General features: G+C 37.8%; 1 protein-coding gene across 9 annotated transcripts in view; it reads left to right on the plus strand.

Moving 5' to 3' along the window:
- DNM3 (dynamin 3) overlaps window positions 1–16752 on the plus strand; it is a 560234-nt gene that overhangs the window by 74737 nt on the left and 468745 nt on the right. The gene's annotated exons all lie outside the window — the stretch shown is intronic.

A 16752-nucleotide genomic window follows, 5' to 3' on the forward strand; every position in this document is an offset into this window, starting at 1 on the left:
TATATATATATATAGTATCATATCATCTGCTAATAGTGACAGTTTTATCTTTTCCTTTCCAATTTGGATGTCTTTTTTTCTTTTCTTGCCTAATTGCTGTGGCTAGGACTTCCAATACTGTGTTGAATAAAAGTGGGGAGAATAAGGATTCTTTTATTGTTCCTGATCTTAGAGGAAAAGCTTTCAGCTTTTTACTGTTGAGTATGGTATTAGCTGTGGGTTTGTCATATGTGGCCTATATTATGATGAGGTCTGTTCCCTCTTGAATGTAAGTCAGATCAGTAGCTCACCACTTCACATAGAGAAAAGCCAGAATCCTTACAGTGGCCCCTCTTTCTCCCTCTAACCTAATCTTTGATTTCTTCCCTTTGTTCCTTTCTTTCTAGCATGCCAGGCACATATCTCTCAGGGATCTGCTAATTCACTCACCCCTTCAAGTCATTGCTCAAATCTCATTTTTTTTTCATTGAGCCCTATACTAATCCACTATTTAAAACTGCACCCCTGTGGGACTTAAAATACAATAATCTAGGATTTTCAAGCTCTTGATAAAACTCTTTAAGACTCTAAAATTCTCTGCTTCTATATTAAATGATAACAATTTTTCTATATTGAAGTACAAAATTATAATATATCTAAAATACTACAAACAATCTTACATGGAATGGGGAAGACTCACCTAGTGTTTCTCAAACATTGACTGTATCTTGTTGTAAGAAATATATTTTACATTTTGAACCACTGCATGTTTATAAAACAAGCAGAAGTTTTATGAAATAATTAACATTTTCACATGTGATATGCTCAGATATTTTCTATGGAATTCTATTCCTTTTTACTATAAAAACTATATTAGTCATGATCTACAAAATTGATTTCATGATGTATTTATTGGTCACATCCCATATTTTAAAAAAATATTGGTCTATTGTATCTCAGATCTCATTGACTCAGGAGATGGGATATGAATCTTTTATGTTAACTTCATGAAAATATAAACTGTGGGCAATGACAACTGAAATTACACTCTACTTTTGACTATTGACCTATGGCTATTAGTGAATATTTACAGTATTCATGTTCAGGTTAACAAAAGTAATATAGATTTAGTTTCATAAATATATAATTAATTTAAAGTGCTGCTATTTTGTTAATGTTGTTTGCTAATGTTTGAAATCTTGTGTTAGAAATGCTGCTTTTCAGAGTGCCTGGGTGGCTCATTTGGTTAAGCATCTGACTTTGGCTCAGGTCATGATCTTGCGGTTCGTGGGTTTGAGCCCCACATTGGGACCCGTGCTGACAGCAGAGCCTGCTTTGGATCCTCTCTCTGCCTCTCTCTCTGACCCTCTCTGGCTTGCATACTCTCTCTCCCTTTCTCAAAGGTAAACAAACATTTAAAAAAATTAAAAAAGAAAATTGGTTTTTATCCAGAGATTTCTATCTTTTCCTCTCTCACTTCCAAATCTCAGTATTTTCATTTTTAATTGATTGGTGTTTATTTTTTTACCTGTATTAATATTAAATACTAACAATGAGGAAAAATATTCAAGAATAGAAAATATAATTTATGCTTTCTCCGTTCTTAAAGTATGGCAATAATTAATATGTAAGCCTGCATAATATATCACACATTTGTTTTTTAGCATCTTAATTTCTGAGGACAGAAAACATCTAATAGATATTATAACTGTAATATTCTTTAACATAATATATTCTCTGAATTTGAAATTTCCTAATATGCTCTTTCTTAAAAGCAGGAAACCCATATTTCAAGCTGTCTTTCATCACTGTCCTCTTGAGGAGGGAACCCGGGGCAAGCTGAGGGCAAAGTACAGGCTAAAAGCATCACCCCCACCCCCCAAGGCAGGATATGTATGATGTTCCTCAGACACTCCTGGCTGCCCAAGAACAGGGGAAAGGAAAGAAAGCAAATGGTTGACTGACAGAGATCACAGTCATGCACAACAAGAGTCTCCTTCAGTTCATGGATAACTTAGTAAATTGCAAGAAAAATGCAATCTTATCCATAGCCTAATCTCCAGAAACCTATAGACTCTGTTTCCTGGAGCCGTAATATCATCCTCATCAAGATGTAAGGGGGTTTAATTGCTTGCCATGGTGATGTGGGATGCAAAGGCAAATGAAAAATTAAACTCCCTTACTGCCTACAGCCCAGTGACAAGTCCTTGAAACAGGCAGAGTGACCTTCCTCTAGGAGCTCAGCTGCCTTGATGATGACACTTTGCTGGGGGCAAAAGGGGATCTTGGCTTAACATTATCCTGACCCCCACCAGGATCCTGTGAGTCTCCTTAAACACATAAAAATTCCTTTTCAGACCTCTTTCATCTTTAACCCCCAAGTATATGTTGGCAATTATACTCCAAGTGTATGGCCCCTGATACACATCTGAAGGGTCTCCTGACTGAGGTTTTACTAAGCAGCAATGAATGACGTTTTCCTAACAACAGTTAGCCCCTCAAGGTCCTGGAAACCTTGCTTCCAAAATTCTTTAAAGACTTATGCTGTTCCTAACCCCCTCCCAACCCGAAGGTATATAATCAGTCACTCTTAACAACACCAGTGAACTCTTTCTGCCCACAGGTCCTGTTCCCGTGCTTTAATACAATCACCTTTTTGCACCAAAGATGTCTTCAAGGATTCTTTCTTGGGTGTCAGCTCTGAACCCCCACCATCACCCCCAAGCCCCATCACTCTTATGTGCAGTGCTGTAGCCATATTAAATTAGTAAGCCAATTTTGTCTCGCCTTCCTGGCTTTGTGTCTTTGTGCCTTCTTGTTTCCTGCCTGCCTCCCTTTTTCTTCTTCTCTCTAATATGTTTAGTACCTGCTATGTGCCATGCATGGTAGTGGGGAGTATATAAGACAGAGTCCTTGCATTCACTGGACTTAAACTGGATACTAACATTCCCAGTTATGGAAGTAAAAACAAGAAGCCTTAGATTGCTTAGAAAGCCAGTGGTGAGATTAGATTCTGTGTATCTTGATTTAATTCTAGCATTCAGGGATTAGTAGAATTTTGGGAGTGGCAGAGGCATTGGAAGACATTAGTTTAGTCCTCACATTTTAATGATGTAGAAACTGAGTCTTATAGATTAAATGGCCTGTTGAGGTCACAGCTGGAACTTAAACTGGTTTCTTGACCAGTGCTCATTTTATACCACCTCCTTTCTGTATTTATTGTGACATTGCCTGCCCAGATTCGATGTTGTCATGTACTTTTATATGTGCTTTGTGCTGTTAAAGACCTTTTTTTTCACAATGCATACACTGAACTATAGGCTTTTACCATTATTGGTTTTGTTACTTGAAATTATAATTGGAACAATTAGAGATGCGTCAGTGGAAAGGCAATGAAAGAGGGCCATTAAGTGCTAATAAATGCCTCTCCTCATGGGATTGGAGATCTTTTCTTTTCTAAGTATTTGAGCTCTTTTCACTGGTGCTTTTAAGTGGCTAGAAATAACACTTGCCACACGCTTGTGTGAATACTCTAGATGCCAGGGGGTTCATTTCATTCTGTATTTGAATTGAGCACACTGTGGTTGGAATGTGTGTTGATTCTTTTGTTGGTTTAAGCTTTCATTCCTTGTTTTGTATTAACCTTTCTCATGAAAAGCAGAACAGTGGTGAGGGTTCTTAGACAATGAAGCCTTTAGGTAGCTGATGACTTTCTAGGAAGTAGTTGAAAAAGTTAAAGTTACAGGTGTTTATTTTGATATAGTTTCCTTTTCATATCACTCAAAACTTTAGATATGCTATGAAAAACTAGATCTAGCTTGCCCTAAAGTCACATGCTTATGGCTAGCCAAAGATAATCACTACTTGTTGCTATGGAGATATATTCTGAAACAAATAAATATCAGCATAACTTACTACTATTTCTTCTAAAAATCCTAATGATGAGGTGATGATGATGATGGCAGCTGAAATTTTTGACCACATACTATGTGCCTAGTATGTACTTCAGTCTTCTACAATTTCAGAATGCAAAATTATCTGAAAATTAAGTATTATTTTTGTAACTCATTTGGCAAAACTTCTATTGACATGAACCCATTTACTGGCAAACTTGACCTGATTGATGTGAGGCTATTCATAGCGTGCTTTTATTTCTATTACTGTGAATATTCATTTGTTTTGCTACAGAAATAGTATGTTTGATTCCAGGTGCTGAGTCAGATTCCATTACACAGCGTAAGTTTCAGACCTCATTTTACCTTTCTTAAATCTGAAGAAAATTTGAGTTGCATGTCACAGTGCACCCAAAGATAAAGGATTGTATTATTCCTATTATTCTATCCCCAACCTACCTGCAATTTACAGATGAGGAAACTCAGCCAAAGAGTAGTGGATCCTGAATTCAAACCCAGGAATTTCAGTGCTAGAATCTGTGCTCTTAACCACCATGCTTTACTGAAAAGAAATGTTTAAAAGCTCTTCACAGATAGAAATATTACATATTTATCTAATAAAATTCTAGTAAAGGTAGAGAAATTCAGATTTGAATAGAGTTAATATTTCTTTGTTCTGTTTCCCATGTTAAATACTATCTTAAACTCTCATGGCCATAATTTATTAGTAGATCCTGCCAGTCTTGATTATTTTCTTTTCAACCTAATGGTCTGTTTTCCTTTGGACTTCTTAAATTTTCAAAAGCTTCTGTGCTTGTTTATAAAGCATGCTAGTAGGTCTCAGGAGAATGAGAAAACATTGCTGCTGAGGCATATGTGCTTTGTGATGCTCTCCACTCTGAACAAACAGGGAGCCACCCCAATCATTTTAGCACAACAGGTAGTTTGGACTGTAAATAATAAATAAAGTGTCTTTTCAGTCACACACTATCAGTTTACCGATTGTTGGTGGATGTGTAGTTTACATATTATTCTTCATATATACAACTGGGTGATATAGTTTAATTGCTGTACTCAGAGAGGTGTAGATAGAGAAAGTAATTCTTTAAGTTTACTCATCAGTATGCCTTCTGTAGTCAGCTGGATGTATTAAGTAGTAAGCAAGAATTTATTGGACTCTGTTATGTGTTTCCACTGGCTACCTTTAGTACATTTTAGGACTTGGAGCTATTAAACATATATTTCTGAACCTTTCATTGGGAATATCATTTCAAGGGTAACCTTTAAGATAAGAAATAGCTAAATATTTATAATATGTATGTTATAAATATATATGAATCTATTAGATATTATTAGATATCTATCTATTAGATATTAAGTGCTTTTCCTTCTTCCTTTTTCCTTTGATCTTTAAAATTTCCAGTCAATGGTACAGGATCACAGAAAAAAGAATCAACTAAATAGACAAAAAAAAAAAAAAAATCTTTTTCAGGTAAAAAAATAAAAGAATAGATCACATACATGATACCTATATCTTTAATTATAAATGTTTGCATATTTATTTTTTAATTCTTAAAATTTGTCTTCCCAAGAAATTCACAGTTTTAATTCCTATAATGATGACTTTATTTGTGTCAAGTGTTGTGCCAAACACTGGCCTTTTAGAAATGAGGTCCTTGTCCTAAGATAGCTTCTCTAGGGGAGGGGATGTGATGGGGGTTCATGGTACCTTGGAATAAAGAGGGTGAAACATTTAAATATATTAACATTTCAAGAAATGCTTTCTTGAAGACACTGTAGTGTACAAGTACAAAAGGTCTGAGGTTTCTGTCTTTAGAGTGAGATGGGTAAAGAAAGGTGATGTCTTGGGGAAGGGCTTCTGTGGTAGATGACTCAAGATAAAGGCCTGAAATTAGTGTGAAGTCACTTGGGAACCTGATGTTCTGGGAATAAAAGGTATGCCTGGGTAAATAATAGATGAGGCTTCTAGAGTATTAAGAGAGATTTAGATCCAAGGATCTAGTTAAATCCCTCTTTGGTAATTAGAAAATCAGATTCCCATTCTTTTTATTTTTTATTAAAAAAATTTTTTTTTAATGTTTTTTATTTTTGAGAAAGAGAGAGCAAGCAGGGGAGGGGCAGAGAGAGGAGGAGACACAGGATCCGAAGCAGGCTCCAGGCTCTGAGCTGTCAGCCCAGAGCCCTATGGGGGCTTGAACTCACCAACCATGACATTATGACCTAGGCTGACGTTGGATGCTTAACTGAACTGAAGTTGGAGGCTATGGCTTTCCATTATTTTTTAGTGGAAAAACAGACTCTTTTGGCTTTAAGTTAAATACCTAATTTTTCCCCCAACATCTTAGGGAGAGCGAAAACAGATGAGCATAGTATTGACTATAGAAGTTTCCATCTACTCTTATCCATACTCTTTTCTTCCAGTCCCCTGCAAGGAACTGCTAATAAACAATCAGGACCAAGGACGGTAATTGGGTCATATTTCTCCAAGTCCAGTCTTGGGGCAGGGTCAATTGAAGTGGCTACCTACACTAGTCCTGCCCCTTGTCATTGGATAAGTGTTCTCTTGTCCTAGCTTCTTCTCTTGAGGTGTGGTCATCTACACTTGGGCCTTTCCTACCCACTATAGTGTCAACGTACAAAGGTCTGAGATTCATATATGGGCTTCATGGAAAAGGGGCAAAGGAGGCCTTTTTGCCTTTTTTGGTACTAGGCCTTAAGCCTGCCTCATAACTAGGCCAGATGAGGGTTCCCTACAGTCCAACCCATGTTTCCGGGATTCAGAGGAGAATATGTAGGGGTTTGAGGCAAAAGCTCTCTGACCTTTTCTTTCTGCCACATATCTCTCTTAGAAACCCTGCAGGAAAGGATGACTGACAGGATGAATGTTTAGCATTCTGGGTTCTCTTATTCCTCTTTGATCCATAGCACATATTCTCAGTGGGGGTGAGATTGCTTCCAAGGGGCAAAAGTTGATTCTTGGGGGACAAAAGTAATCTTACTCTTCTCATGTATAAAGCACATATGTACATGCAGAACATTTACTGATATACAGTGTGTCTGTGGTATTAAATTTAATGGGGGAAAATTTAATGGAGAAAAATGTATAGTAAGACTCTTTAGGAGGGCAATAAAAGAAAGAAGGTTGAGAAACACTATTCTAAAACGTAGTCTCTTTGTCTCTCTCTTTTTCTTACTCATTTTGTTAGGCAGTATGTACCAGTCTGGGTTAGTGACTCATAATGCCATCGCTGTATTAGACAGTCTTCTTTTGCTCTGCTATCCTTAGTCCATAGCTTTTATCTTCAAGGTTGCCCTGTGGCTTAAGATGGTTTCTGTAGCTCTGCTATTATGTATAATTGACAAGGAGAAGAAAGAAGAGGGAAGGACAAAAGGTATAGATTAGCTAAATCAGACCTTTTTAAAGGAACTATTTGTTAACTTATGTTTTACTGATTAAACTTAGTTATGTGGATACCCCATTTGCAAGGGAGGCTGGGAAATACAGATTTATTTATTTACCTTAAAGTTGGTCCCATTGCCATTCTCAACAAAATTGGGATTCTGTTAATAAGGAATAAGGTATAAATAGATACTGGTCAGGCAACTAGCAGCCTCTTTGGTTGTCCCTTTTGTCATCCGTTTGTGTGGCAATAGATCCATCCATGTGATGTGGAGCAGAGCAAGAGCCGTTTGCCTCTCCTTCATGCTGGGACTCACTAATCTGATGCTTTAACTTTTGAGCAAGCTGGCTTTGTGAAAAAGCAAATAAAATGGATTAAATATGAAGGCATTAAGTTCTTGAGAGTTTCCCGTTGGAGAGAACGCATGGTATTTGTGAACTAAAAACTGGCGTCTTCATTCAGTTTATAGATCTTGGACTCAGAAATTTTGCATTTTGGATATTGCAGTGGAAACCATTCATTACTGGTTAATTAGATTTAATGAAAAACTTGCTTAGAAATTTTGAGTTTGGTGAATGAAAGGTAAATTTGAATTAAAATTTCATAAATGCTAGTAAAAAAAATAAAAACAGTGTTTCCTGCATATGGATTTGTAACTATGTTTTTCAAACAAAATGATGGTGGTATTTATTGAATACCTCAAATTATATAGTAACTAATAACAGAAAAATGTGATCTTTTACAAATCTGTAAATGCTAATATTCATACTGTGCTAAGAATTTAGGGAAAAAAAAGACAACTTCATTGGAAAATTTCCAATTAAATCTGTAGATTTTGGCATAATTATTTCCTTCAACAGTTAAAGTGGCATTGTAGTGGTTGGCAAAGCTCTGGGATTAGGCATAGAAGCACACAGGGATTTTAACAGCACCATTGTGTTTAGCATGTGGAATACATGACCTCAGTGCTTCTTGGGGCAGGAGGTGGGCAGTATTTGGCAGGGACCTGTCTGTTTTTCTCTCACTGTGTCTTTCTCTATCTGTCCTTTCCCTCTTCACCTCTCTTTCCTTCTTTTCCCTCTAATTGACTTTAATTGAGTTTTATCATTTTAAAGGACTACAAGATAGTAATCCTTCAGGGATTATTTTGGAATGCATAAAATTATATTTTGAAGATAAGTTTTTTGGAAGAGGCATTCCTGTTTTTAAGAAATAATTGGGGCGCCTGGGTGGCACAGTCGGTTAAGCGTCCGACTTCAGCCAGGTCACGATCTCGCGGTCCGTGAGTTCGAGCCCCGCGTCAGGCTCTGGGCTGATGGCTCGGAGCCTGGAGCCTGTTTCCGATTCTGTGTCTCCCTCTCTCTCTGCCCCTCCCCCGTTCATGCTCTGTCTCTCTCTGTCTCAAAAATAAAAAAAAAATAAAAAAAAAAAAAGAAATAATTAAAAAAATTTTTTTAATGTTTATTCACTTTTGAGAGACGGTGAGCGGGGGAGGGGCAGAGGGAGAAGGAAACATAGGATCTGAAGCAGGCTTTGAGCTGTCAGCACAGAGCCTGACATGGGGCTCGACCTCATGAGCTATGAGATCATGACCTGAGCCAAAGTCGGACGCTTAACTGACTGAGCCACCCAGGCACCCCTTAAAGAATAATTTTTAAAAGTATATTGGCTCTGGGAGTTTTTTTAAAAAATTGTTTCCTTCAAATTCTATTCTGTATCTTTAGGTAGTCAGTAATATTGGCCCATCTGGTATTTTGTATTTTTTACTTGGGGAAATACTGTTGGATCTTTAAACAAAATTTTTTTAGAAAATGTTTATTTTTGAGAGAGACAGAGAGAGAGAGAGAGAGAGAGAGAGAGAGAGAGAACACGAGTGAGGGAGGGGCAGAGGGAGAGGGAGACACAGAATCTAAAGCAGGCTCCAGGCTCCGAGCTGTCGGCACAAAGCCCGACTCAGGGCTCAAACTTATGAACCATGATATCATGACCTGAGCTGAAGTCAGACACTTAGCCAACCGAGCCACCCAGATGCCCCAGTATTGTTGACCTTAATGTTCATAATAAAAATGTTAACTTAAATGACCTCAATAAATTATAAATTGAGAGTTTTCTTATCTGTTCTTTCTGTACATGTAAAATGCCACTTAGCAATCTGCTGGTTGTGGAATCAGATAGGACAGTGTTTTCCCTCCATGATATGAATATATGGGGCTATTGGAAATCTTCCTTAATGGGTAGGTAGAAAGTATGAGAAATATTTAATGCTTGGGCACTGAAGGAGGCATTGGGAAGAACACAGGCGTGAGGAAGCAGACATGTAAATAGACCAGTGTAACATGTGTATGTTAAGAGCTTAGATAGAGGTATGCATGGGAGATTTCAAGGAGGGCTTCTAAGGGAAAATGATATGGAGGTGAGTGTTGAAGATCAAGTAGAAGTTGGCTAGAGGGAAAAGTGGGAGATGGGCATCCCAGGAGGCGAATATGGAGTGTGCCGATGCACTGAGCCCGAGATTGCAGGTGCATGTGGAGACTACCAGAGAAGAACACGACTTTTTATCTGCTTTGTTGATGGTTTGAATTTCATGTTTTAAAGACAATGGAGAATGATTGAATGATTTAGAGTTGGAAATGATGTGATGGGGCATGTCATTGTTGATTGGTTTAGATTGGGTTAGAGTATGCTCAATTTGGGTGCAGGGAAATTAATTGGGAGATTATTGTAGTAGTGTATATGAGCATTGGTGGTACCTGAAGTGGTTATTGAAATAGAGAAGAGAGCTTTTTTGCATTTAAGAGATATCAAGATGGTAGAATCAGCAGGACTTGGTAACCAATTAAGAGCATGAAGACAGAGGAAAATGAAGGATGGATGCTTTCCATGTACTTCGCTTGGCTAACATGTGGATACTGATGATGTGGAATATGATTGGGAATGAAGGAAGAAAAGCATGTTGGGTAGATGATAATGAGTTGTAGAGCTTGAGTATGAGACATCTAGGTGGAGGTAACTAAGAGGCTAGTGTGACTTTAGGGATACCTTTGATTTATAGTATTTGGCTTGCCTCTCTGTAGACCCCTTCTCAATCTGTCAGTTCTGTTTCTTTCAGTGTCCATTAAATGTTGGTATTTTCCTTAGTCCATATTCATCACTCTTCTCTATTCCATTCCTATTTGTGTTTTCTCTTGGATTTAACTACCTGCCCCATGGATTTCTGTCAGATTATTATCTCTAGACAGGATTTTTATTCTGAGCTCCAGTTGCTCAGTCTGAGTAGTTGTCTCCATTTTGATATTCTCCAGACATCTGTGGATCAGTATGTACAAATATATCCCCTTATCTTCTTCCCCATTCCTTTACAGTGTAGCGTAGTCTAATGGTCACATTAGCACAGAACTAGATTCTCTAGGTTCGAGTTCTAGATCTGTCACTTAGTAGCTTTGTGACCCTGAGAAAATTATGTGACCTTTCTGTGTCTCAGCTTCCTCATCTGTGAAGTGAGAATAACAATAGCGTCTACCTGAGGATCAAATGAGAATGGTGCTTGGCACATGATAAATACTATATAAATAACAGCTATAACTGGACCTTACTGTATTTCCTGTTCTGGTTAATGGCACCACTATTCAGCCAGCTAACCGAACCAGAACTGTGAGATTTATTCTAACTCCTCCATCTCATGTCATTCCATATCAAAATGATCGTTACGTCCTGCCAATTGTCCGTTCTCTCTGTTGTCTTCTGTCTCTTGCCATTACTGCTCTGAGCTTAACCTTTATTATCTTCATCCTCAGTGACCTGGACAAGCTAGTGACTGGTCTCCCTGTCTTTTTCTTTTTTTCAACATTGTCTATATAGTCCCCCAGGGATTTTTCTGAAATGCCAATCTGATCAGTTAAAACTCTTTAGTGCCTTAGAGGAAGAAAAAAAAAATATACAAGTGGAGGCCTCTGAGGTCTGGTCCTGCCTTCTTGTTCAGACTCTTTTCTACCTCATTGTGACCTCTCTTTAATATTTACAGTTCCTTGATATTCTGTGTTACTTCGCTCTTCCATGTCTCTGTACATCCCCTGTGAGTGCCTCCTACCTTGTGCCTCTCTGAAATCGTTTCCTCCAAGCAGAATAGATTATTGCCTGATCTATGTCAATATCTCACCTTGTGTGGAGCTTAATTAATCATATACCTGTCGTGTTTGTTGTATCATTTGCATGCTATTCTCTTCTAAGACTAAGCTTATCTATCTTTGAATGAATCAACTATATGAATTAACTTCTTGCACAGTGTAAGTTATGCCTCGTGTCTTCAGTCTGGGCAGATACTAAAACATGTATTTATTAAGCAAATCATCTGGTTAATGATCATTTCAACATCTATCTTAAAGAAAAACTTCTCTATATTTACTTTTTGTTGCTAATGGGAAAACTTCTTTTAGCTTGGTTGATACAGCAAGTCTGCTCTCCTTTTTTTAGGCTTCCAGAGGTCAGTCATTTCGTAGTGGTCCAGTACCAATATTTCTTGGTAAACTAAGTTTCTGGAAGAGCCAATAAGAAATATTATCAACATGGTTCTTAGGCCATAGAGTGGGAATTGTTCTCTACTTTTTGTGCAGAAGTCAGGAAACCATGAAAGAACATCTATTTATTGTCCGAAGAGCAGCTATTAAGACTGTGCAGATTAATGCTTTATTAAGGTGGGTTGAGAGAGAAGGAAGGCATTTGAGTTGTAGCTGGTATGTGGCATCGAGAGGGAAGTGCTCTTCCTGCCTTAAAATCTGTACAATCCAACCATAAGTACATAAATAAGACACTCAGTCAATAGAGTAGAGTTAGTTAAATGGTACTTAGTCTTCAGATTACTCTTTTTTTTTATGTTTATTTACTTTTTGAGAGAGAGAGCGGGGGAGGGGCAGAGAGAGAGGGAGACATAGGACCTGAAGCAGGCTCTGTGATGACAGCAGGTGGTCCTATGTGGGGCTTGGACTCACCAACCAGGAGACCATGACGGGAGCCCAAGTTGCAGACTTAATGACTGAGCTACCCAGGCACCCCTTCAGATTACTCTTCTTATTTTTTACCTTGAAGGTTCACGTTGGAGAAAAATGGCATGCAAATTTTATATTTTTATATACATGACCATAAATAGAAATTATAGTTTAAATCCACAGTAACTAAAAGCAAGTCATTTTTTTCTGCATTAATTTAGCAAAGTAATTTTCCCATAAGGTATACATACAGGAGAACCAACCTATTGCATAGAAAATAGTAAAATTCAAGTGGATGGTTGCATGCAATGGCTAATGAATTATTCATAATTGTTTGTATCAGTGTCTTGACTCCCTGCTGGAGGCAGCTATAAGGAACTGAGCTTTCTGAACCAGTGCAGCTAGTCAACACCAAGGGTACAGTTCAAGTGGGGTCTGTGGCTCTTCATCTTTAACTTCCATTCATGAATGTTAAAATATTATGTGTGGAGGCTTTTTATGTATTTATTTATTTGAGATGAGAGAATACGGCAACATCAGGGAAAACATGCTGTGGCTATATTATAGCAACAATAATGGTAATAGTACTACTTTTTTCTATAGTGGTTTGGTTTTTAAAAAGTTGCTATATTAGGGGTGCGGGGTGGCTCAGTCGGTTAAGCATCCAACTTCGGCTCAGGTCACAATCTCACGGTTGGTGAGTTTGAGCCCCGCATCGGGCTCTGTGTTGACAGCTCACAGACTGGAGCCTGCTTCGGATTCTGTGTCTCCCTTGCTCTCTGCCCCTCCCCCACTCATGCTCTGTCTCTTTGTCTCAAAAATAAACATAAAAAAATTTTTAAAAAAGTTGTCATATGTTGCATTTCATTTGATCCATAGGGTTGTCTCAGTTTAGTAGCAAAAGAAGTTAAGGTTTAAAGAGAATTTTGTGCATTCATTGGCAGAACTGGGGCTCAAAGCCAGGCTCTCTGGGTTTCATTTGAGCTTTTCACAGCAGCAGTGTGCTGGGCATATGGTCTTCATGCTGCTGGATCATCAGAATGACATGGATTTTCAGGATGCCAGATCAGTCACGTAGTCGTCAGAAGAGAGAAATTTCTCTCCAGTGCTTTGTTGCACTTAGATACTCTTGTGAGGTCCAGAGAGACTTCCAAATAGCAGGATTTGGTTACCAAATCTTTTGATTTTTGGTGAGAATATATGTATCGGAGGTAGGATGGCAGGGGGCCAGTAAGTATGAGTTAGTAAGAAGGGAGGTTGGATACCTGAATCCATTTATTACTTAAAAAAAACATTTTTTTTAACGTTTATTTATTTTTGAGACAGGGAGAGACAGAGCATGAACAGGTGGAGGGTCAGAGACAGAGGGAGACACAGAATCTGAAGCAGGCTTCAGGCTCCGAGCTGTCAGCATAGAGCCCGACACGGGGCCCGAACTCACAAACTGTGAGATCATGACCTGAGCCGAAGTCGGATGCTTAACCGACTGAGCCACCCAGGCGCCCCTCCATTTATTACTTTTCATGCAAAGTTCTGTTTGTTTAATAAAAAAAGTAGAGAAAAATGTTAGATGTATCTGTGGGCTTACTTTTCAGTCAAACACATGGTAATTGGTATTTAAAATATTTGATACATTATATTTTGCTTTAATAATGTTTCAAAGGGATTGTTACTAAATCTACATTATAAATAGATGGCCATAAACATGAGTTGAAACAGATCTCAGCAGGAAGGTATTAAGTAACTAAACTTCTTTCTTCCATTTGCCTTTTCCCCCTTCTTCTTTACCTCTTTTTATTTTTTAAGAAAATATTTTATTGATTCATTAAATGGCATTATTCAGGCATTTAAGATGTGAATATTTATTTGTCTTTGGCATCATCTGTCTATACATCCTAAAATCTCATTCAGAGTCCTAATAGCTCAAACAGATTCCCTCCCACTCTGTGCTATGGACTTTTGTTTTCCCTTTATCCATATTGATTCTCAAGTTAACTTCTTTTTTCTAGGTTTTGGTTTTAGACACAGAGTAGATGCTGTCCTTGTTCTGATTAAATTTTAAGTGATTATTGAAACCATAAAAACTAGAAAATATTCTAATATAGTTCCTGGAGAATATTAAAAGGGTATTTCATTATATGTATTTAGAGAGTATTGGTCTCTCTTTTCTGAACTCCAGTGTAGTTAATCTGTTCCCTTCTTTAATGGTCTTCTACGTGCATGTCTTTATCTTCCCATTAGATTTCAAACTTCTGGTGTGAAACTAGTGTAGGGTGATGCCCACAGCATCTCCCCAGCACGTTTTAGTTTCTCAGTGAATTTTTTTAATGAATAAATAATATTATTTATTTCAGATTGCCATTTTCGGGATCAATGCAAGTTTGTAATTTCACTATTATTTATTTTAGTCACATATGGTATTCCAAATGAAACAGTCCTTTGGAATCAAGTAAAGCTTTAATTTAGTTAAGAGGCTGTTCAGTGTCATTTCCTCTGTTAGACTTTACACGAGCATTTGCAAAATAAATTATGTGTAGTAGGGGAAATTTTAATTTTATCTCTCCAATTCTGAAAGATCAGTAGAGCTAAAGTCTTGGGTTCTGTAGCATTCTCACTGGACTTTGCCATTTTTATAAGCTGTTGTTCCTTGAAATCCCACTGTGTTGAAGCTCTGTTCTGCCAGATTTTTACAAAACTCATAGTATGACCTATGCTATTATCACCCACTGAATTGTTGAGTAATGTATCCTGACTTGAAGTCAGTGTTTCTCAAACCATGGTGGACATCAGAAACCCCTGGAGTTTGTTAAGAGTACAGATACTGCAGGGGCACCTGGGGGGCTCAGTTGGTTTAAGCATTAGACTCTTGGTTTTGGCTCAGGTCGTGATCTCATGGTTCATGGGTTTGAGCCCTGTGTCTGGCTCTGTGCTGACAGCTGTAAAACCTGCTTGGGATCCTGTCTCTCCCTTTTTCTCTCTGCCCTTCCCCTGCTTGCTCTCTCTCTCTCAACAAAATTGATAAACATTAAAAAAAAAACAAAGTGCAGATACTGCACATCTTCCCCTGGGCATTCTGAATCTGTAGATGTAGGATGAATCCTGGACATCTGTGGATATATAATGCTTTCTGGTGGTCCTGGAACCATTTTTGAGAAACACTGCCATTGAGTCAGAAGTTTATTTTGAATGGAATTTTGTGACTTTTAAAATGATGAATCTTCCAGAAGTTGTGAGGCATTCTAAATGCATTTAGGGGTGCCTGGGTGGCTCAGTCGGTGCTTTCGACTTTGGCTCAGGTCATGATCTCCCAGTCTGTGGGCTCGAGCCCTGCGTCAGGCTCTGTGCTGATGGCTCAGAGCCTGGAGCCTGTTTCAGATTCCATGTGACCTGCTCTCTCTGCCCCTCCCCCGCTCCCACTTTGTCTTTCTCTCTCTCAAAAATAAATAAACATTAAAAAACCAAATGCATTTAAAAGCTGTGTTATAGGTATATTAATGAATTTGACATTGCACAATCAGTACTGGTTTATGTGGCATTGCAGATGTAATTATAAAATACTTTCTTAGCTGCATTTTTTTTATTGGTCTAGTGTATATTAACATGCACTTAAAACACAATTATTATTTGTTAAAAAACTCCCATTTTAAATAAACTCTCACCTATCAGGAACGAGAACAAAAAACCTCAAGCTTCAGTGTTTTTTCTGCCGTTAATTTCTACATACACAATATGTATCTCTACTTAATCCTGCATTTTATGTGTGACCTTTTATTGGAAAAAATTTCAGGATATTTAGAAGGCTAAATATGCCTGGTCTAAAATGCCTTTCTTACCTCTAATAATGGTCAGTGTTTGATGGTGCTAATATTGATCTTTTTTAAAAATTTATTTGTTTTGAGAGAGAGACAGTGTGTACACGCCTGTGCAGGTGAGAGTGAGAGTGAATGAGGCACTGAGAGAAAGAGATAATCCCAAGCAGACTCCCAGCTGTTAGTGTAGAGCCCAAGGTGAGGGTCTATCTCATGAACTGTGAGGTCATTACCTGAGCTGAGATCAAGAGTCAGACACTTCTGTGACTGAGCCACCCAGGTGCCTCACTGGATTTTTTAATTACCAAAAGGAGTTTTCTGTATCACATGTTTTTATAAATACTGACTCTCTGAAAATGAATGTGAAATGAAAATACAAAGTAATTTAATGTAAACTTTTATTGATTACAGCTAAATGAATGAGTGACATATTCTAGTGAGGTCATTATCATTATGATAATACACCTGGATTAATATTCAATATAAGGGGCCTTCCCCCCTCCCTTTTTTTTACATTGCACATGATTCTTTTATAAAGTGGGCCTAGCATTCTTTGGACATGTAATGCACTGACAGGTTGGGAATTAGGGGAATTACTGTGGAACTTGACTTATAAATCTGTAGGTAATCAGAATTATGTAAAATGCCTTAATCTATTATTTCTTTT

This window comes from Panthera uncia, chromosome F1, assembly GCF_023721935.1.
Source record: "Panthera uncia isolate 11264 chromosome F1, Puncia_PCG_1.0, whole genome shotgun sequence".
Taxonomy (NCBI): Eukaryota; Metazoa; Chordata; class Mammalia; order Carnivora; family Felidae; genus Panthera; species Panthera uncia.